Source organism: Canis lupus, chromosome 2 (genome assembly GCF_048164855.1).
Source record: "Canis lupus baileyi chromosome 2, mCanLup2.hap1, whole genome shotgun sequence".
Classification (NCBI taxonomy): domain Eukaryota; kingdom Metazoa; phylum Chordata; class Mammalia; order Carnivora; family Canidae; genus Canis; species Canis lupus.
This window is the reverse complement of record NC_132839.1, coordinates 12570711-12593503: the sequence shown is the minus strand read 5'-3', so window position 1 is coordinate 12593503 and position 22793 is coordinate 12570711. Positions and strand designations below refer to the sequence as shown.

The 22793-nt window shown below is 37.5% G+C and overlaps 2 long non-coding RNA genes across 5 annotated transcripts in view; one reads left to right on the top strand and one right to left on the bottom strand.

Annotated features, from left to right (window-relative positions):
• LOC140609852 (uncharacterized) overlaps positions 1–7433 on the bottom strand; it is a 55578-nt gene extending 48145 nt beyond the window's left edge. The window contains exons 1-2 of one of the 3 annotated variants that reach the window (XR_012011591.1): positions 7254–7433; positions 6581–6614 (exon numbers count right to left, since the gene is read on the bottom strand). This is a non-coding gene — a long non-coding RNA (uncharacterized lncRNA). The other 2 variants (XR_012011588.1, XR_012011589.1) reach the window with 2 other exon arrangements.
• The window catches only part of LOC140612345 (uncharacterized), a 218544-nt gene that overhangs the window by 182411 nt on the left and 13340 nt on the right, over positions 1–22793 (top strand). The gene's annotated exons all lie outside the window — the stretch shown is intronic.

Genomic DNA, 22793 nt, shown 5'->3' with positions numbered 1-22793 from the left:
ATAGTTTAGAAAAAGCAAATAAAAACATTAATAGCTGAGCTGATAAGAGTTTAGCATTCTGATATTAGGCAGATACAACTGGGAACTGGTTTAGATATAGAAATGTTATTCTCAAATGGTTCAGAAATATAAACAATCATGAATCTGAGTAAAGGGTATAGTGGAACTCTGTTTTTACTACAACTTTTAGTAAATTTGAAATCATTTCAAGACAAACACTTTTTAAAAATAGAAATAGGTTTTAAAACAAAAGAAGAGTCAAATGTTTTTGTAGACCAGTAATTTCCAAAAGGTGGAGTCTAGACCAACATCATCACATGAAAATGTGTTAGGAATCCAAGTGTCACATTTAATGAAGAATCTGCTACTCATTGTGAGAGAAACTTTGCCAGACTCAGAAGCCAAAAGATAGAGACAATAAAGAAAAGGATCCATATGTAGATAGGCTTCCTGGTTAGTGGGGAGATATCTCAGGTACCCGGGAGAGATAGCAACCCAAGGAGAATAGCATCTGAGGGAGTGGGTACATGGGCAAACTAAAGTTCTGGGCTCTCTTTGTCTGAATATTGATGTTGGGGATGACCTGGCCTATGTGAATGTAGAAATCTCACTATGCAGGGAAGCTGAAAAAACAAGAACCTGGTTCTGGACATGTGGGCAGAGAGGAGATAATGTACTAATAGTGGGTAAGTCCTGGAGAGTGAATTCTCCTTGAAAAACTAGTACATTCATACAGCCCCACAATAGCACTTTTAATATCAAACCAATTATGATGACTTATAATGAGCTTTCACTTTAAATCTGAAGTCTGTCAGGGCATCTGGGTGGCTCAGTCAGTTAAACATCCCAGTCTTGATTTTGGCCTGGGTCATGATCTCAGGGGTCATGAGATCGAGCCCAATGTGGGCCTCCACACTGGGCACAGAGCCTGCTTAAGATTCTCTCTCTCCCTCTCCATTTGCCTTCCCCATCTTACTTGAAAGAAAGAAAGAAAGAAAGAAAGAAAGAAAGAAAGAGGAAGAAAGAGAAAGAAGAAAGAAAGAAAGAAAGAAAGAAAGAAAGAAAGAAAGAAAGAAAAAGAAAGAAAAGAAAGAAAGAAAGAAAGAAAGAAAAGAAAAGAAAGAAGAAAAAGAGAAAAAGAAAAAGAAAGAAAGAAAGAGAGAAAGAAAGAAAGAAAGAAAGAGAGAGAGGGAAAGAGGGAGAGAAAGAAAGAAAGAAGAAGAAAAAGAAGAAAGAAAGAAAGAAAGAAAGAAAGAAAGAAAGAAAGAAAGAAAGAAAGAAGAAAGAAAGAAAGAAGAAAGAAAGAAAGAGAAAGAAAGAAAGAAAGAAAGAAAGAAAGAAAGAAAGAAAGAAAGGAAGAAAGAAAGAAGGAAAGAGGAAAAGAGGGAGGGAGAGAGAGAAAAAAGTTTTAAAAAACCTAAAGACTATATACATGCTGTCTTCATAAAACTCACAAATAGCATAAGAAAAGTACACAGCAGTGATTTTTCGGCAAAAGAGATACAAATCTCCATAGCATTTTAGTGGAAGAACAGTTATTCAGTTGCGGCAGAAGGTCAGAAAAGATAAAGTTGAGTAGAGTTTGAAGTGGAAGAGAAAGCACAGTCTTGGAAGACAAACTGCATATTTCTCTCTTTGCGAATTCTAACGAAAAGCTTCTAGTAAAGGGAGAGCCAGGATGGGAACTTTTAGAACAGGATTTGTATAGCAGTGGTTTGAGGAATCACGATAATGAACCAGAACTGAGAGCCAAAATGGAACCTGAGATTTTAGGAATTCATATAGGAAAAAAAAAAAAAAAAAAAAAAAACACTTCAGGTCTAGAGAGTCTATGGAAAATAGTGATTACAGCCGAGCAGAGAGAGCCTTTCCCAGCCTAGCACAGTGCAGAGTTCTCGACTGGGACTCAGAACATGCGACTCTCCTCTCAGCAAAGCCATTTGGTAACCGTGTATTCTGATCAACCCATTTACTCTTTCAAGACTTCAATTCCATGTATAAAATAGGAGGCAAGAGGGGGGGCCTGGATAATTTCTAAAGTCTTTTCCTTCCCTGAAAGCAATATGGTCTCCAGGACACAGAAGCTCGGGAAATACGGATTGATTTGAAAGACAGGTGAAAAACCCCCCTTTCCCTCCCAGGTGACTTCAAAGATGCTCTTGCAGAAATAGAAACAGAAACAAAGTTACCAGCTCAGCCTGGGCCTGCACACTTTGTCTGCTGTGGTCAGCGCGTACTCATACCTGGACTACCTTCAGAAAGATGGCTAGAGTCTGCCATTTTGCGGAGAGGTCACTGTAAGATGAAATCACCATCAAAATATGGCCTCCTGAGAGGAGCTATCCTTTCAGTCCACTAAATCAAGTAGTTTTACTTTCAATTGTAAACATTTTTAAGCCAACCCACCTGACTATTAAGATACACACAAATTAATAAGCTGATTGTAGGGAGAAATCCACAGACTAAATTCTTTTTTAAGCAGTTATGGCCTAAGGTCACTAATTCCGCCTGGTGGGGTGCAGCTAAGGTGAACTCATCACTCTTCATGACCTCCAACCAAGGAATATCAAACTGGAACACCTGTGTCCAATTTGAACCTTCAGCTTCCTTACACAGTAAATTTTATTGTCAAAATCATTGCCCCAGCTGTCCAATGTGTCTTACCTGGCTCTGGGCAACCAAAGAGACTTAAGTTGGAAATTACCTGTGAAATCTCCGTAGTAGGGACAGATAAAGGATCCAGGTGTTTCATGTGACAAGCAGCACTGAAGCATGCAATATTGATTGGTTGCCTAACTTTACTAAGAAAATTGAGGCAGAGCAAATTTACTTGAAATTGATATGCCAGTGAGTGCTGGAAATTGTAAAGAGAAAATTCCCCCATTAGTGATAGGACCTTTGAATTTGGAAACCAAATTACTGGAGACAGAGGAACTACCTATTGGCCAGAAAAATGAGGATGACCTCCTGTGCATCATTACCAAGCTAATATCTTATATCTAGTTCTCTTAATGAGCAGTTTTCTTAATAGTATCTGTTACTAAATACAAGAAGGAAAATAGGCCTCATATCCAGAATGTTTATAAACACCCCTGGACATGTTGTTCTGATCTCAATGGCTATCTTTCTATTCTAAGAGTATAAAAATAGGGGAACACAGCACTCGAATGAAAGTGCTCCTAATCAAATTTGGCTTGAAACAACCATTCTCCCATCCCCCCACACATTCTTGAATGTTACACTTTCACAACAACCCCACCACCAAAGACTATCTCATAAAATTTCTAAGAACCAATTATTTAATAACTTTAATTCATGTTTGTTGAATTTATTTTTATTTTTGCTATCAATTAGACAAGTTAGCTTGCTCCTCTACAATTTTCAGAATCTTGTGTGGTCTTTGATGGGTTTGAGTTGATGCTTTCGTCCCTCGTAACTAGTCCCCGTGGACCACTTGCTGGTGCCCTCTTGAACGGCAGGAAGAACTAAGAACACAGTTATTCTGGTCTATGATGTGAAAATACAAAGAGTGAATGCTCTTTAGGAAGAAATTTGCTTAAAGAGCCGGTCTAATTAAATAGAGGATTACATGTGATGAACTAGAGATACTGTCTGCTAGGTGAAGAAGCTGTGCTTCTAGAAGCCAACAAAGCGTCAAATAGAGTGACAGCTCCATTCCGCATGTTAGTCTAGGCTTCTTTATTAGCACTGGAAATACATTCATAGGGATAAAGGAAAGTATTTTACGCTCTTTGCTTTCCACGTATAAGACACAGATTATTTTTCCAGAGCATGGATAATGGACTACTGTCTTTCATAATATAAAACAAACATAAATTCAAAATTTATTTTACAGAACTGTTATTGACTCCTTTTTTTTCAACATTAAACAAAGTTGGATGATTTTATTCTCATGAGATAAATATAGCCAGCAATATGGAAGGCTTCTCCAGTCTGCATTGGAACAGAGAAATTGAGCCATAAGTTGTAGAGGTGCTAATCATAGAGGCCTATCTTAAAGGGTAGGCAAAGGACCCACATGAAGGTATGAGAGAATGAATATATTAGGAGTTGAAGGAATGGCAAGATGAATGGAGGGGCAGGGTTTTCAGAGATGATTCTAGAAGGTAAAAGTTCTAAAGAATGAAGTTCAGAAAAAAAAAAAAAAAAAACGTTGGAGCTTCAAAGCTCCAAGAAAAACTAATCTAATGCAAATTTAAGGCTATTTGAAGTAAAATAAACAAAGACTCGAAGAGAACAATCAACCTGGGACTATCATAGTAGAGTATGATGCTGCATTCCAAAACAAAGCCAAGGCAATGTGGGTAAGATTTTTTAGAAACTTTGGCAGATCTGAATTCAGTTCAACCTATGAAAGGAATTACAAATAAAACTGGAGGTTGTGCCTTGAAAAAAAAAGAAGATTCTTATGTATGAGGATATAAATAAATTGTAAGTAAGTTCCACAGTGATCTGGAGGGCAAGATGGTTAAGAAGTTAGAGAAAAACTAGGCATGTCCCGAGGAAGCTAGTCAGTTTAAGGGGATGTAACATGAAGGTTTGAGGCACACAAGTAGTCTTTGGAGAGAAATCCCTCCTCCTTCAGCCCACATGTACTCATGCATGTATGCACATTCATACGCACACACACAAACTCACTCACATACACACATTGAAATTTAGCTAAAATTTAACACAGGGAACTGTGACCAAAATCATTTTTGGATGCTGCCCTTTAGTGAAAGACTTTGACATGCCCCTTCATCAAAGAAATGAAATGTGACATAGACAGGATGTTAGCTAACCTTTCTGAAAAATATTATATTTGACTCAGCTCTTCTTGAAGAAATGGATCTCTTCAATAAAGTTAATCACTTGAAACTAGAAAACTAAAAGAAATAATTTCTTCATCATTTCTTTTGTCTCTGCATTCCCCATCAATTTTTGTATTCTCCTAAATTGAGGCAGCTTTATGGGAAAACTGAATGAGAACTTCTATAGCAACTATGCCTCTTGTCAATAAATGTCTGCTGTAACATCTGACTTAATTATATACAGAGAGAGCCATCATCATTACAATAATTTTTTTATACTTCAAAATCAATTCATTTCAGGAATGAATATAGACTTTGGACCCTGTTGTGTCTTGTCTTTTGAAAAGTAAGAAACAAGGGGCGCCTGGGTGGTGCAGTTGGTTAAGCAACCGACTCTTGGTTTGGGCTAAAGTCATGATCTCAGGGTCGTGAGAATGAGCCCTGTTCCACTGCAGAGTCTCCTGAGACTCTCTCTCCCTCCACCCCTCCCCGTGCTTGCTCTCTCTCTCTCTCTCTAATAAATAAATAAATCATTTTTTAAAAGTAAGAAACAACTTTTTGAAAGAGAAAAGGAGGAGAATATCAATGCTTTGTTTGATAATGATTTTCACTCTGAATTCCCTTTTTAGAAGCTAATATCTTACTTTAACTGAATTCTCTAAGAATTTGTCCCAGTGTCGTTAAGGCCTATATGTTTTAATTGCTCTATAATCAAAGCATACCATCAAGGGTCCTGTATCTCAGGAACTTTATTTCTTCATCTACTAACATTCCCTGGGCACATTTTTTTTTTTTTGCCAGGCATTGTGATAGGCACAGAAAATATAGAGACAAACCATCCTACATGCCTACCTAAATTTCAGTGTCTCCTGGAAAAAATAAATGAGTAAGACATAATTACCAAGCAATATGATCATTGCCAGGATTCAAGAAAGATGTTATGGGTTCCTCAGCGCTTAAAATATCAAGCAGCGAGGTGAAAAGGAGAAGTTAGTGCTCTGGGCAGTAGCACCGACATATACAGTGGTGTAAAGGCAGGAGGCTGCTGGTGCTTTGAGAAACCACCCTGTGAAGAGACAGAAGGAGAATGGTGAATGGAGAGATGAGATCAGAAAGTGGCTTTCCACTTAGTCTTGTGTGATAAATTAAGGAGCTTGAACTGAAGTCTACCTCCAGCAAGTTGAAGAAAATTTCTGGAGTATTATACAAGGAGTAACTTGAACAGGTTTTCATTTTAGACTGCTCTCTCTGTGAACAACATGGAAAATGAATTAGGGGATAAAACCATAAGAAGAGTTATGCCACAAGAGTTACGTGGGCCTTGCCGAGGGTTGGGCAAGCAAACAAGTTCATTACTGGATATTTTAATTTGCAATTGAATAAACTTACATGAGCTCATTTTAAACCACAAAGAAAAACACCTAATATTAACAGTCATAATGGGAAAGGTAAGAAGAAATGTGTGGGAAATATCAGAAAGGGAGACAGAACATAAAGACTCCTAACTCTGGGAAACGAACTAGGGGTGGTGGAAGGGGAGGAGGGCGGGGGGTGGGGGTGAGTGGGTGACGGGCACTGAGGGGGACACTTGACGGGATGAGCACTGGGTGTTATTCTGTATGTTGGTAAATTGAACACCAATAAAAATTATTTCATTAAAAAAAAAGAAAAAGAAACTGGATTTACTCAAGGTTAAATAAATAGGATCAAGACATGTCATCAGAACTCACACCATCCCCTTATATCTGCCTATGGATTGAACTCACCTTGTCGGGCTCCTCTGCATGGTGAGAATCCTGTCTTTTGAAGTCAGAAAACATAATTAAAAAAAGACAGATCCCACTCTACCTTCAATTCAGAAAACTCTGGAGGCAGATGCCCTGGCTGGATCTTGTGCTTTTTTTCACCAAGCATTGTGGTCAAGAGGATGGAGCTGGTGCTCGTCTCCATGGCCACAGGGGCAGAGGACTATGATAGGCAAGCCAAAATGCCTGGAAAGGTAGCAGGTCAGGATTTTTTACGTAAAAGAAGGTGGAGGTACTATATGCAGAAAGTGTGCAGAGATTTTATAGAGACAGAAATAGCAAATGTCCACTATGGTTTAGCAGTTAAGTGGAAACTGACAAGGGCATGAACTAATTTGGGAGATTGTTGGTTAAAGAACAGAACTAGGAGATATTCAGGAGGAAAATTGATAGGACTTGGCAAGTGGCCAGTAGGATTGTGAGTAACCAGTTTTGAACCAGATGGTATAGCATTTAAATTTTCTGTCAGGAATAGAAAGTGTGTAAATAGGAGAAAACTCATCACAAAATGTAGATGTGCCTGGAGTTTTGTTTAGCAGATATTGCCACTAAAAGAAAATTTTAGGGGGAGGTGAGAAAGAGAGAGAAATTAGAAATCGCCTCTATTTATCTGTTAGAGAATGGTACCATTTACCTGAATGGGAAAAAAACAATCATCGGGAAAGGTGGTCTATTCTGTTCTCGTCATGACTGGAACATTTATTAGAAGTCTGATGCATCATCACAAAAAGGGATAAAAGGAATTCATGCCAAACTGTCATCCCACGAGGTATACTGATTGAGCAGTTTCAGAGCAAGATAAGCCTGAATTTGGGCTCAGAGCCCAGAGGACTCTAAGCAAGTTGACTGTCCACTAATTCTTCAAATATAAAATGGGAAGAATTGTAACACCCACATCATACATAATGTACCTACGTGGTCTGCAAAGAACTCAGTAATAAATAAAGAACTCAGTAAATGCAAGTTCCCTTCTGACTAGCACCCAAAGGAAGTAAAGACTAAGTACTAATTCAGGTGCTTGGAGGCAACACCCTTCAGAACTGGGGCCTATTCTCCAGAATAGAATCAGCAACTGAAATAGATTAGTGCATCCCCAGCACCTAGAATACATGAGTCCAGGGACCAAGGTGTGCAAATAGGGTAGCCCCTTAAGCCATCACTCAGAGTGAACCAGTTGCACAAGGTCTGCTTCTCATCCCTGAAAATGTGAGTTCTACTAAATAAGACGTTCTGGTTCTCAAAGGGACAGTGCTTCCACAGCCACAAGACTTCCGCCACAAGACTTCTACTGACTTGAAGACATGACTGCCACCTCTTCTTATGGCTGCCTGTGCCAGTGGGAAAAGGGGGAAAAAAAAAAAAACAGTTCCTGCATAACATCATTGTTAATAGCTACCAAGCTTCCAGACTGTCGTAAAGAACTAGAGTTTCTGTAACATGATGAGAATGAACTACTTGTGGAACCAGGGGGATTCAGGGTGGTACTTGGTGCTTAAGTGCTCAGTGATAAACGTCAAGTAGGAAATTACAGCTTTCCACCCAATGAAGGTAAAGCACACAAAGGCTCTGATGCCTTGTGGATGAAGGAGGGTCTGTGTCTTCCCAACTAGGTCAACGACCTAGACCAGTTGAAGAGCTAGGTGTGAATGACAGAAATCTAAGAGAACTAGTGGAGGATAAAAATAATGAATAACAACTACAGTCAGAAAACTGTGTGACCGGAATCATAGAAGGTTATACACAGATGCACACACAAGTGACCTGCCACAAGTCTTTTATAGAGGTCATAGCTGGTTCTACCACTGAAGATTCTTGGCTGATTAGATTCAATGGAGAACATGACCAGATATGAGCAATTCAAGGGGTAGACACCTTGGTGCCCCATCTCACATCCTCTTAGCCACTTTTTACTCCAGCCATTGCTGCAGCAAGGAGCTTTGCATAGGTGTAACCTGGACATCTCACCTCAGCTGTCCAACCCATCTCTTGCTTTCTGCCCCAGGGCTTCCCCTAACTCTGTGGTATAGAATAGATGCTATAGGACCACTGGTAATCATATATATACAATCCGTATGCAAAGAAATTAATACCACATAGGACAACTCTTCCAATGAGGGAAGAGAGCTTGTCAATGATATCTGCTATATTCTGTCCCTGGTGGAATAAGGGGTAAGGTCTGTGATGTAATCCATATAGCTCCTCAGAATATCAAGGATCAAGCAGAGTTGATCACAGCACTGTTCAACTAAATTTGTTTTTTAAGCGTTTATCTATTTATTCATGAGAGACCCACAGAGAGAGAGGCAGAGACATAGGCAGAGGGAGAAGCAGGCTCCCTGTGGGAGGCTGATGCGGGACGCGATCCCAGGGCCCAGGATTATGACCTGAGCCACCCAGGCACCCCAAGAACACACCATTTTGAATTGCCTTTGGCTTTCTTTCTTTCCATTTCATTTACCCCTGTCCTAACCCCTATACCCTTAGATCACCTCCCCAAATAAATAAGCACTTCTCTCTAGCTCTCCTTCCTAATGACTCAGGCTCAGACTCAACATTTCCTCTAATCCCCTTCCTACTCCCTATAGATTATTTTTGCCAGGTCTGTGCATTACTATCTGGAATGTTGCTTGCAGATATTTTTAAACATAGCATGATGCGGTGTGCGATTTGTAATGATTATATAATGAACTTGACCCTCATACCTTCCAGTAACACATGAAACATGGCACAAAAAGTTCTTTATTTTGGATGACAAATTTTGTGACATTTAACATGAGATGTTCTTCGTTCAAGCTGAGCAACTTAAGTAGAAATTTTCCTTTAAAGGATGTTTTTGGATTACAGATTTTGAAATTGCTCTGAAACATAGTGATTGAACATTGGCCTCTGATCACTCAACGAAAGATTGGTACTCTGCAATGAATTCTCAATCATCCATATTAATTCACATGCTACTGAGAGGCTCCCTTTTAAGTCTTTGAAGTATAACAGGTATTATCTCCAGATTATTAATGTTCAAGAGAGCTCACTGTTTGCCAGTCTGTGGGCTTAATCTTACACAAATATTATTTTAATATCTGTTAATCCTTTAAGTTGAACGATTTTTTTTTCTTTTCAGCAGCAAAAATAAATTTACTCTTGTTCCTGCGATAATGGATAACTGTTTCCCTAGACGAGGATTTGGGGAAAGGCTGATATGGTGGTGCCAGGCTACTTGCATTGTTCATGCAAAAGCTTGAGGTGCACACAATATGTTGGCTTTGTATAAAGATAGAGGCTTAGGAACTGGAAGGTGTGAAATGTCTTTCCTCAGTGTTGTTTGCTCACATCCTGGAGAGACCCACAAGGCTGATAAAGCTGAGCAACCATTCATTGGGGGGTTTGTACAGGTTTCTGTGTGGGAACACTGCAAACTCAGCATGGCAATGAAAGGATGTTACAAGATCTCCTGAGAGAAGTCTCAAAGCACTTCCTGAGAGCATGCCAAAGGGAACCACTGAAGAAAAGAACTGTGGATTATGCACAGAGGATGAAAATTCAAGACCCTTGAGTCAATTCCCATTAAGTACACTTGCCCTTCTCTTGTTTGGCCATCCCCTAGAGGCATCAATTGTTTGCACCCCAAGGTAGAAGATTTCCCACTTTCCTGAACAAGAGGTCTTTGGAGAACTTAACAGAGATTTTCCTTTTACTTCCATGGCTTTAGCTCTTCCTAAATTGTACATCTTTATTTCAGTTATTTTGAAAATGGGAAAATAAAAGAGCAAACTACAAAAAGACCTATGAAGGTGCCAGCTAAATTCAAAACAACTTACTATTGCAGTTTCCTCAACTAAAAAGCCTCCATACCTTGAAATTAGGGAGCCTTTACTCTTTCCAAGTAGAGCTATGGTTGGAGAAATTTGTGTAATCCCTCTGGATAAATTGAGAAGTGGAACTGAGAAGACAACTGCAGGGATGTCAGAACTCCAAAATCAGGAATGACCCAATCTGACTCATAAGTGATGAGAAGTACCGATTGAAATCCTTTCCTAATAGCGATGCCAGCTTTTTAGAATCTATTCTTAAGTGAGTCATTATTTGGGAAGTAAAGCAGTCACCATGGTGATCTTTAAGCGAGTTCTCAATATGCTTAATGGAAAGTTTGCCCTTCTAAAATGACTTAAGACAATAGATTTTTCAAATTGCTGTGAAATCTAGAGAATGCTTGAACATGGGCCTTTGCATCTTAGTGTTAAAATCTATTTAATGAATTGTTGAAACACTGGTACCAGATTATGATTTCCTAATGTTTTCTTTCCCCAAAAATTCTCGAGAATATATGAAAGTCAAACTTAAACCAGTTTATGTGTGATATATTATTTGGAACTCTATAATTGTACTTTTGCTTTTATTACTATTATTATTACAGGTAATAATACTAATTATCACTAATATTATTTCTCCCTGGACATAAAACAATTTACCAATAGGCAAGCTAAGGGCCAATTTATGCCCAGCAAAAAAGGGAAAAAGTGTAGACTCTACAGTTTACTACTTGTTTATTTTTAGAGAAAGAATGCAATGAAAATTTAGGGCAACTGAGTTTTAAACACATCTTCATGTGGCTTTGTTGTTTGATAAGTCTGATTAGTTTTAAAGCGAAATTGGCCTTGGAGGAATACAAAATCTCTTTGTATATTTAGGGGAAAAAATCAGTACCCTTCATGATTTATCTAGTGCATGGGCCATACAGGTAAAACATAATGTTAGACTAATCATTGTGTTTTGTTCATATTTGGCTCCTTCTTGGAAATTTGGGAATACAAATAAGTAGGGGATAAGATCAAGTTATTAGAGTAAGTTCATATGGAAACAATCTTGAAAATTCATTCATTCATTCAAAATACAGAACACCTACTATGTGCCAGAGCATGATTTAATAGTGATTTTGTCAAAACATTTCTAATTCCTCCTGGCACTTTTTTTAAGCACATGGCACAGAAGCTTACACAATGTAAATCCTCAGTTAGAATTGAATGAATGAATGAATGAATGTGACAAAGAGAACAGTGGATCTTTTTATGCCTTGTAGAGAGTAAAACCAACAGAGACGGCACTGTTTCCTAAAGGATAGTATTGTTTACCTAACGTTTCAGTTTTTATTTAATTTTTATTATATGTGATATTATATATTATATACATTATATACTTTAGCCTGTATATTACCTAATCTTTATTTTATTTAATTATTTAGATTTTATTCTGAAATCAAATGAAATTATTTTATTAATGCTGAAAGTGTATGAGGTAAATAGAATTAACATCCCTAAAAAAAAAAAAAAAAGAATTAACATGCCTAGAACGGGCTAAAGACATGATTACAGGCTTTGATTATAAGTTGTTGTGTTAGGAAACGTTATGGACTTATGACATATTTGAATCCACATAAGTCAGGGAACCCTGGGTGGTGCAGCGGTTTGGCGCCTGCCTTTGGCCCACGGCGCGATCCTGGAGACCCGGGATCGAATCCCACATCGGGCTCCTGGTGCATGGAGCCTGCTTCTCCCTCTGCCTGTGTCTCTGCCTCTCTCTCTCTCTCTCTCTCTCTCTGTTACTATCATAAATAAATAAAAATTAAAAAAAATTGAATCCACATAAATCAAAAGGAGGATCTAGGACAAATTTTAAAAGATGTGTAAAAACCAGTTTTATGCATACTTGTATCTCATTAGTGAGATAAGACATGATCTTTGTTGTCATTCTAAAAATAAAATATTAATTAAAATTAGGCTTAGGAGAAAAGAATTAAATTAACCAACAGCCCAACAAATTTTGAGAAACACAAAGAAATAAAAAAAATAAATCATTCTTCTGTAGAAGGGGAGACAGTGGTCTTGCCTGTTTATGTTTATTTTTTTTAATTTTTATTTATTTATGACAGTCACACACACACAGAGAGAGAGAGAGAGGCAGAGACACAGGCAGAGGGAGAAGCAGGCTCCATGCACCAGGAGCCCGACGTGGGATTCGATCCCGGGTCTCCAGGATCGTGCCCTGGGCCAAAGGCAGGCGCCAAACTGCTGCGCCACCCAGGGATCCCTTGCCTGTTTATGTTTAAACTAACTCAGAGAATCATGACAGTCCAATCTTAACCATACAATCCTGCCTGAATTTAACTCCTGATTTTTAAACCTTTTACTCTATTTGCATGGCATCTGATATGAACACTGCAATTTTTACTTTCATTCTAAGCGTAATGTTCCCAGATTCCACCATCAGGAATCCCCCCTGTCTTTCGCTGCCTTATACCCTTTTCTTGTCCATCTTCCCCACTCCCCCCATCTCACCATGATAATCCTTTGATCCTACACCTCCATCACACAAGGGCTTTTAGAAATCCCAGGGTCCTTGTCCTGTCCTTCAAACCTTCTGTTCCAATCTGCACTGTCAACAACTTAAAGGAGGTTAAAAATGGTCAAATTCTTCCTCAGGATAGGAAGACTCAGAATTACAGTCCTTGGAACCAAAACTTCTTTGCTCCTCATGACTCCCTCTTTGCAGAAGAGTTAGGGTTATTGAGGGAAGATTCAAAAGGAAAGAGTGCTACAGCCTGTTTCTTAAAGCACCTCTTATATCCTTTAAAAAAAAAAAAGATTTTATTTATTTATTCATGAGAGATACAGAGAAAGAGGCAGAGACATAGGCAGAGGGAGAAGCAGGCTCCCTGCAGGGACCTGATGTGGGACTTGATGCCAGGCCCCCAGGACCCTGGGATCGCGAGCTCAGCTGAAGGCAGGCGCTCAACCACAGAGCCACCCAGGCACCCAGCACCTCTTATCTCCTTATCTTGCACTCCACCCTTCCTGTCCTGAGGACTATATATGACCTAACTGATACCCAGAAATGAGGTCTAAGCAACTTCTACTGCAAGAATAATATGATCAAGGATTGGGGAGGGAAAAAAGGGTATTCTTTGGGAACCACTCTGCAGCATTCACAGCAGCATGACAACTAATGATTAACAAGCTATCCTTTTATTCATGAGGATAATACCACTGGCTCAAGACTGGACATTCCCTTCAAATTATTTTTTGGAAGTGGGGAATGACTGTACAGAGTCTTCCACAGCTCATTGATCATTTGCATTTTATCAGGCAAGTTGTAGGTTGGCTGCCCAGAGTAAATGTAGGCTGTGACCACACACTTGCACATCGAGACTCTCTATTTTTTTAAATATAAAGGTGGTGTTGATTCAACTTTTTTTTTCTGGTTTCCCTTTTGTATTTCATCCTTGGAGACTCCCAGCCACTATCTTTTCTTGCTTGCTTGCTTTGATTTCACTTTCTTCCTCTCATCTTTGGAACTTATTTGTTCATTCTTCATGTCTTGACTCCACCTCATCATATTTTCCTCACTTCATCCAAAATGGATTAAAGCTCTCATAACATCTTTATGATCAAGTGTTGTTGCATCAAATATTCCTTATTTGTATACATAGAATTTCCTTTCAGTGGATTTGATCAAGCAAGGTGGTCTTTAAAACTTTATATTATGTTTCACAATCAAGTCTTGAATTTTTCAGTTAATCTTGACAGACAGAAATCCCATTCGTATCTTAATACTCAATGTGAAAGTATTATATTACTAATAATTTTGCACCTGAGCATACTATATTAGTATTGAATCACACAACTGAAGTATGAAATCCTATTAAAGCTTGTTTTCCCTTCATTACACAATGGCAGCATTGACAGCGTATTTTGTCAACATTGAATACTGTGGACAAAAAGTACTAAATTACCTTTTTAATCCATGACATCACCTTGAATAACACAGTGTTCAGAATTCATCTAGATATTATGGGGAAATAGTAGAATGCTGTGAACAATGTATATTAGTAAGTAACTAGTGGCTGAAGTTTCAGGTGGCGGCTGTAACTAGAAAAGCTTTTCTCCTGCTGTCCATAATACAGTGATTGAAACTCTCTCTTTCAACTGCAGACCTCCCACCCTCACTTTAGCAGTCTGTGAAATTTCCTTTGCATCATTGAAACGCACTCTAAATGGGGTTTTCTTTGAAGACCACCCAGAAGTTATAGCTGGCGTAAAATGCAGCTGATTGGTACAATTTGCATTCATAGTTAGGCCAGAGTGGAACTAGGCTTATGTGGCTTTACTTAAAATTACCTATTTCCTGAAGGTCAAAATGACAAGAAGAGATGAGAGATCCCTCAGCTTTCTCTCTCCAAATTCTCTCTAAAGTTATGATAGCCACATAATTTATCAACCCAAGCTGGAACACTTTCCAGAATAAAACAGGGTGCTACTCATAATTATACTCCAAGCAAACTGAGTCTGTCAGGGCAAGAAACAGGGCAGTAGGGGTATCCCTGAAAGATCAACAGTCATAGACCCCTTTGCCCTCAATGAACTGACACCAGTTTACTGGCCATCACCAAGTCATTGACATTTCACTGGTAACACACACTAATCCATATTTCTGTGGTTTACAGATGCTGAGTAATTGTTATTAGCATATGATTGCAACCTATCTTAGTCTATGTTTCCCAAGCCATAATTTCGTTAAAAATGTATAATACAAACATTTTTAATACATCTTAATTTCCGACTACTTTTTTCCATAGCAGAGCACTTTTGGCTATATATATAAACCCTACAACATTAATTAAGAATAAATTCTTTCTCACATTTTTCTCTTTCCACTTGTATATAAAGCTATGGCTAGGAAATACCATGAATTAACCATAGCTTTAAAAAAAAATCTCTTTCCTCTCTCTATCTTTTGCCTTCTTTTACAATGTCTCTTCAAACACCTTATATGTTGGTGTTTTGTTGTTTCTTTGTTTGTCTTACAAGCCAGAGGGAATTAAATTATTAATGAATCAGTTTAAAATGTCAACAGAGAATTATCTTCCTTCCTCTTCATTGACTCTGTGTCTTTTCAAACCTCATCATCCAAAATATTTTTGCATACTTCATTTTCTCTTGTCTGGAATGAAATAATTGGACTTGAGTTTGACACTAACGTAATGTAATTTTAACACAGAAATAAATAGAAATTGTTAGCAGTACAGGAAGCTGTTTTCTTGTGATAATACGCTGCTGTAAGAAAACCATAAGCATTGTGCTATTGAGACACGTTAATCGATCAAATCTTTATTGAGCAACCCATATGTCAGCTGACCTGATGACGGAGGGTATTGTGGCCTGACCAGGGTGGGTAGGATATCACATGGCAAGGTGGCCAGTTACAGAATGTCAGCGCAAGGGTGGAATGAGGAAAGCCTCTGCATGTGGGAGGAGCTGGAAAGGAAGATTGATTATTGATTGATTATATACAAGGGACATTGGTCTAATAATTTTAATGACAATGAGAACCAAGTTTCTCAGTGTTAGGGAAGGAAGTTACAACAAGAAAAATGAGAAATCTAGAGAGAAGCCTTGAGTTTGATTTGGAATCGGAGGTATCAATATAAACCTATGGTTTTAAATATATACATATAGATTTTGAAGTAAAGATAAAAATGTACTTATTGCAGGATGCCTGGGTGGCTCAGTCGGCTAAGCATCCAACCCTTGATGCAGCTCAAGTCATGAGATCAAGCCTGGTGTCAGGCACCATCCTCAGCTTAAGATTCTCCCTCTGCCTCTCCTTCTGCTCCTCCTCCTGCTCGAGAGCACCCTCCCTCTCTAAGATAAACTTTTTTTAAAAAAATGTACTTACTAAACTCTAACTCTGTCCACTGAGACACAAGCAGCAGCATCCCATGTCAGGTCTTGGTTTCTAAAAACCATGGTGCACTAAAAGGAATAAAGACTCCTTGCAGAAAGGACTGATTCCTGGCCTCGACAGCTAGAAAGGATCCCTCTAACCTCCGACTCTTCATGGAGCTTTTTGCTAATGCTGTGATAATAATGATGCCTACTTTCTGCTACAGGTATTTGCATACCCATTTCCCCCAAGGCATAAACCATGTCATTTAGATCTTTTACATCTTTCTGAATGCTTTAGAGCTCAGGGCTTCTTGAACAAAATAGGTTCCCAATAAATGACAGTGGAAGGAAGGAAAGTAGAAAAGGAGGAAGGAAGGAAGAAAGGGAGACGCCTGGGTAGTTCAGTGGTTGAGCGTCTGCCTTTGGCTCAGGTCATGATCCTGGGGTCCTGGAGTGGAGTCCCACATCGGGCTCCTCAAAGGGAGCCTGCTTCTCCCTCTCTGCCTATGTCTCTGCCAATCTCTCTCTCTCTTTCTCTCCTTCTCTCTCTCTGTCTCTAATGAATAAATAAATAAAATCTTAAAAAAAAAAAGGAGGGAAGGAAGGGGAGTTTTCCAGATTTATATATTTTAAAAATATGTATTTAATAAAATGTATTCAACAAAGTTCTTCTCATACATTGGATATTGCAATAGAAATAAATTATTGCCAAAAATATGACATACCATAGCATGGGACAACAGTTTCCAACTAGTACATCAGGCTCTTCAGTTATATCTTGAAGGCTTACCTGGTTGATCTCCAGTCACACACCGTTCTTGGTATCATTTGACAATAGACAGAGAACCCACAAAGGTACCTTTTACACTATTTTATTGAAAAATTTCACTACCTGCTTTCCCACTTGCCCAACCTTCTAGCACGGTTTTCCCTTTTTATCCCCCTGAAAAGAGATTTCAAATCTTCATGGAAATAAAAATTAGCACTTCTCAAAATCTTTGAGAAAGTCTAGTATAGATTGGGTCTTAGATATACCCATGCATTATTCCTTTGATTAAAAAACAATGAAGATAAGTAGCACCAGGCTAATCACAAATGGCACGGTTTTCCCTTTTATTTGCTACTTTATGCTTGTGACAATACGCTGCTGCAAGATTACTTCTTAATCACAGTTTTATTCAATACAATGACCACAAAGCATTCAAACAAAATTGTATTATATCAGGTATAACTTTTATTTCTGGAATACTGAGTACAGGTGCTACATGAACTTCCAGTCACTTTTAAGAAATGTTTGTATTTCCTTCTGATGTACAATAAGATGATCCATTTTGCCCAAGTTTCTATAAAATTGTCTGCAGAAAATATTGGGCAAGAAGTTTAATGTCCATAATCTATGGGTTAAAAACCAAATAAAGGGAAATTTGATAGACCTTATGATATTATAGTTATATCTCTGGCTTCAGGCCATGTTTGTAAAATGTTGATCTAAGAGACATTGGGTATTACAAACTCCTTATTTTATAATTGGAGAAGCTGAGAAATGGCAAGTTTCATCATCACAAAAATAATTTAGTGCAAAGTCTAAGTGTGCCCATTATTCTTTCCACTATGTTACATATTTGGTTTCATACTGGTTTTACATGTGCTATTTTTATGTAGCGCATGTGAATCTTTTCATTTTGATGGCAGCTATACCTCATAAACAAATAGCACAGAGAAATGCATCATAACACAACAAAAATTGATTTAGATTCATGGTCACTTGAAAATTCTTCGTCAACATAAAAAATCAGGACTGACTTGTACCTACTATATATAGATTATTTTACATGTAGAAGGTCTTCAATAAATACATAATAATTTGACTTTCCTGTTTAACTTGAAGCAATCATTATATCTTCATGGTTGATATCATTTGGTTAAAGCTGCAACAGAAAAATTATTCAAAGCTTTCAACTTCTAAATATTTTATGAAATGATCAATATACTTTTTGTGGTGAAATATAGAAGGCAATGACAATCTGACTTACCAATGAACAATTTTACATTTTACTTTAATTATCACTCACAAATCTTTAATTACAAGTAGAAGGAAGAAATAATTGCCAGCACTTTCCTTTTGATTGTCTTGTGTAATTTAAATCAATGTTAATAATTAAGTTATATTTTAGAAATGTAAAACATCTTGGAAAAGACAGTCATCAAAAAATATCTTGCAAAAATGCTTTGTCAAGCACTTTGAGATGTAATTGATACTGTCCTCTCTGCCTACTACCCTCATTCCTGTTGCCCCATGGAGGGTTTAATAAAATTATGGAGACAACCAATTTCTGCAGAATTTCCTATGTATCTATCTACTCAGCTACCAGAATTATGTGGCTAACTTAAGGCCACAAACATGATGTAAAAATTTAAATCATGAGGTTGTCCTGAGGACTTCTCTTCAACTACATAAAATGGAACAATATATCCTTTTATTTAAATAATAGAAACATTGGGATGCCTGGGTGGCTCAGCAGTTGAGCATCTGCCTTTGGCTCAGGATGTGATCCTGGGGTCCCAGGATCGAGTACCATGTTGGGATACCTGCATGGAGTCTGCTTATCTCTCTGCCTCTCTTTCTGTCTCTCTCTCTCTCTCTCTCTCTCTGTCTCTCACGAATAAATATATAAAATCTTTAAAAATAATAATAATAGAAAAATCATACAGATATGCAACTATTTTGCATCAGTTTCTCGTTTCTACATAAATGAATTTGAAGCTTTTTGCCTTGAAATTGTCTGTTTTTATGTGCTTATTGTGATATACCTGATTCTAAGCCCAGTGTCTAGCACAGAATAAACATAAAAGACAATTGATAAAATAATGATGAATGTTTATTTCAACATTTATAATCCTCTTGATATTAGAATATGTGTATCAGCATTTGAGTACTGGACAGTACTGGACAGATGGATGAAATGGTAGATGTTTGGGTAGATAATTTATATCTCACTGATCTTTGAAAATATGTGAGGCATCAAACTTCTATTTGTAATTAATTAGCTCCCATAGTTTAAGTGAGTTCAACAATAATTTCACACTACTGATAAATATTTTAAGCTCCAGCCTTCTTTTTTTGTTGTTGCTGTTTTTTAAAGATCGTATTTATTTATTCATGAGAGACACAGAGAGAGGCAGAGACATGGGAGAAGAAGGCTCCCTGCGGGGAGCCTGATGCAGGGCTTGGTCCTTGGGCCCTGGGATCACACTCTGAGCCAAAGGCAGATGCTTAACCACTGAGCCGCTCAGGAGTCCCAAGCTCCAGCCTTCTTATTTTAAGCGTTAGTAAAATTTCAGTGCAATAAATAAGGTGTACAATTTGATGGAGGGGGTTCATTGTACTAGTATTTGATTTGGACTCCCAATTGGCTTATGGTCTTCAATATTACATTTCTATTATTATATTTATAATAATATGAATATTATATTTAAATAGTACACTTAGATATTAAAATGGTAGCATACCTAACATGTCTTGGAAAAAGTTCAAATAAGGAAAATTGATTTTGAATATTAATTCCCATTCTATTAGTAGCATACCAGATGATCCTGAATGAATTAGTTTGTTTCTTGCTGTTGGCTGGTACCATTTTGGAGTCCACTTGTATGACACTGTAAGAAATAGACAAGCCTGTCTTATTTATTTGTCATAACCACATGTATATTAAATCAGAGAGCTAAAAGATAATAAAAAATTCTGACAAACACTGATATTCATGTTTTCTTAATCTTAGGGTCATGGATGATTTTCTTATTTCAACCATTTTTATTTAAAGTCCTTAAAAATGTATTAACATTCATGTTACCTTAGTCAATAGAATGTAATAAATATCATATAATGTTTCTTTTGATTTTGTATGTTCCAGGCCATCAGGCTCATCTCTGTCGACATCAATGATTTAGAAGAGGTAGACATAAAAAAAAAAAAAAAAAGGTAGACATGTACTGATCATATAAAAGTACTGGACATGTAAAGAGCAAGATACATTCTAGGTTGATGTTTTAAATTTAGCTTTCTAATAGAAGCTTTCTTGAGTTGATTCTTTTCCAGAAAAGACAGTTACACTTTTAAATGCCAATTCATTAAGAATCCTGGCTAGATAAAACCAATCAATGTCTTATTAGAAAAAACTATAAGTATGATTAAACCTGTGTTATTTTAGTTCCATTTCCCTTTAGTTTTGTAATAAGTTAAAGTAACTATAATTAACTAGGTAGGATCTATAAAGACTTCTAAACTCAAATGGAATTTAACCCTGGATATTTCTCAGGCTATAAATAAAAAATTATTCTTTTCTTAAAGCTCTTATTTATTTATTTGAAAGAGAGAGAGTCCAAATGGAATTAGGGGCAGAGGAGAGAGGGGACTGACAAACAGACTCCCCACTGAGCATACAGCCTGACGTGGGGCTCCATCCAAGGACCCCGAGATCATGACCTGAGCTGAAGTCAGATGCTTAACCCTCTGAGCCACCCAGGTACCCCAAGTGAAAAAATAATTCTATGGGAAAAAAAAATGTTGACGAACCAGCCTATTTCTTCAAAGAGAGGGTATCTATTAGAAAATATTAGGCAGCAAAGTATATGTGGCAAGCATCTAAAGCATGCCTAGTTATAATTTTTAGTATTCTGGGTATGGCATAATTTTATCCAAGTCAAGATATAATTAGTAAATTTATTTTTCACACTATAGAAAAGAAAAAGGGAAATCTCTGGTTAACATTTCGAATCAACATTCAAATACATCTTCCAGTACCACTTGTTTTTTTCTGGATCATTTCTCTTCCCCTTACACGTGCATGGCTCAGCTTGATCGCAAATGGTCTTGAAATCAAGGACTTCTGCACACTAAGAAAGCAAAACTGGGCCTTTGGTCACAAGTATTCACACTCACAACAGGGAGAGACTAAAAGAGAAGGGTCACATAGCTGCAGAGGGAAAAGATTTTTGTGATTCCAAAAATACATTGAAGAAATTGAAATAAAATCACCTGATTCTGTTTTTCAGGGTTTTAGTTATCATCCTAAGATCAGTACTGAAAAATTATTGAACTGAAAGCATTTTTAATGCATTTTTATCGTTAATTCATGTTGAACCACCCGAGAGAAATTCCTCAGAATTATCTCCTTTCCTGCTTGCCCAGGAAATACCAGGGTTGAAGAAAAATCAACTTCATCAATAAACATATGCATGCATGTGCCAACATAAAGGTGGCAAACTATTCGATTCTCTCAAATCTGTACAAAAACAACAAAGTTAGCAGCATACTGAGCTTCCTAGCAGTCTGAGTTTCCCACACTGGGGTTCTTTTACTGACAAGAAGCTATGATTTGTGTTACCAAAAAATGTCAGCTCCTAATTCAGACGAAGCTGAGATGAATTATACATAGGTCATTAGAAGCGGTGTGGTCGACCCTGAAAGGGATCTCCACAAAATTCAACCACTGACATGCTGAGTGCTTTGAATAAATCAATCATTAGCCATCTGCCTCAATTTAAGCATTCAAAAAAATGGGAGTATGCAGAGAACCAATTATTAATGTATGCCTGTAAATTATTTTGAGCTTCTTTTAGTAAAAACATCAAACAAAAATAAAATATTCCTGTTCATCTACAATAACCATTTTTAAATTTTCTTTTGGTCTAATATACATTTCTCCTACGTTGTTACCGGTTCCCTAAGTCGCTGTTGCCCAGCTGTTCCTGAACAATTTATTTTCTAAATGATCACTTCTAATGATTTTTTGGTCATCTCTTATAGGATATTGTGTATCATTTCCCCCCTAGAAAGGTAACAAAAAAGAAGTAGGGGATTGGGAAGTGGGAGCAGGTGGGGGGTGGTCTGTATCATTATAACATTTATGTCAAGCAGCAGGGAAGTCCCAGTTAAGGAGGGCACAATTACTTCTCTTTTTAAGAAATCGTACACTTTTACAGAGAGATCTAGGCACAGGCTAGAACTGGGACTAGGAACAGAAAAAAAAAAATGACACAGAACACCATATAACCATGAGACAGACTGTGGTAGATATTTCTGCTAAGAATCCAAATAGCCAAGTGTTACAGAGTTCTTAAATTCTAAGTGGAGGACCCACTAAGCTACAATGACAGTTACATGAAATCTAAAATCCTGAAAGTAGTAAAACCAAAGAGAATCAAAGTCACTGTCAAAAGCAGTGGTACTGAGAACGCCAGGAATTGTAGACTCGCATGAACGCAAGTATCTTACAAACACATTCTACTGGTAACAAAGAAGGGCAACTAAGAAAAAATGTGATCTGTTCTATAAAAATTCATCGTCTCCCCTGAGAAAGCATCTGAAAGGCATATTCATTTATATTGTTTCAATCTATCATAACCAAAAGCTCCAACTTGCCTATATCATCAAGCAAAATAAATAGGTTTTCTCATGA